Below are 1,277 nucleotides of genomic sequence, written 5' to 3'. Positions count from 1 at the left end.
TTGAACCAATCACATTAATTGTTAGCTAATTTTCGAAAATTTGATATAAAGATAAGAAAAAGATTTTTGAAAATATTTTGAAAAATAATTTTGAAATTTTTGAAATTTAAAAAAAATGAAAAAGATATGATTTTTGAAAAAGATTTTGAAAAGATAAGATTTTTAAAATTGAAATTTTGACTTTGACTTGTAAGAAACAACTAATTTTAAAAATTTTTGACCAAGTCAACCCAAAATTTCGAAAATTTGGAGGGAAATAAGGAAAAGATATTTTTTTGATTTTTGAATATTTAATTATGAGAGAGAAAAACAATTTTTTGAATTTTTAATTATGAAAGAGAAAAACAACAAAAATATTCAATGCATGAAATTTTTAGATCAAAACAATGAATGCATGCAAGAATGCTATGAATGTCAAGATGAACACCAAGAACACTTTGAAGATCATGATGAACATCAAGAACATAATTTTGAAAAATTTTTGATGCAAAGAAAACATGCAAGACACCAAACTTAGAAATTTTTAATGCATGGAAAATATGAATGCAAAAATGCACATGAAAAACGACAAACAACACTAAACAAGAATTCATCAAGATCAAACAAGAAGACTTGTCAAGAACAACTTGAAGATCATGAAGAACACTATGAATGCATGGGATTTTCGAAAAGAATGCAAGAAAAATTTTAAAAGCATGCAATTGACACCAAACTTAAAGATTAACACAAGACTCAAACAAAAAACACAAAATATTTTTTTGGTTTTTATGATTTTCTAATTTTTTTGTATTTTTATTAAATTTTTTTTTTCAAAAAACTTTTTTGGAAAAACGAAAAAGAAAAGAAAAATTTTTGAAAAAGTTTTTGAAAAGAAAATTACCTAATCTGAGCAACAAGATTAACCGTCAGTTGTCCATACTCGAACAATCCCCGGCAACGGCGCCAAAAACTTGGTGGACGAAATTGTGATCCATGTTCTAACTATTTTGAGATGAAAGCTTTATTATGGCACTGGTTGAATTCACAACTCCGTTCAACTAACCAGCAAGTGTACTGGGTCGTCCAAGTAATAAACCTTACGTGAGTAAGGGTCGATCCCACAGAGATTGTTGGTATGAAGCAAGCTATGGTCACCTTGTAAATCTCAGTTAGGCAGATTAAATTGATTTATGGGTTTTTGAAAATAGAAATAAGAAAATAAATTATAAAAGGGATAGAACACTTATGCAGATTCATTGGTAGGAACTTCAGATAAGCGGATGGAGATGCTGTAGAGC

This window comes from Arachis duranensis, chromosome 6, assembly GCF_000817695.3.
Source record: "Arachis duranensis cultivar V14167 chromosome 6, aradu.V14167.gnm2.J7QH, whole genome shotgun sequence".
Lineage (NCBI taxonomy): Eukaryota > Viridiplantae > Streptophyta > Magnoliopsida > Fabales > Fabaceae > Arachis > Arachis duranensis.
Note: the sequence above shows the minus strand (reverse complement) of the source record.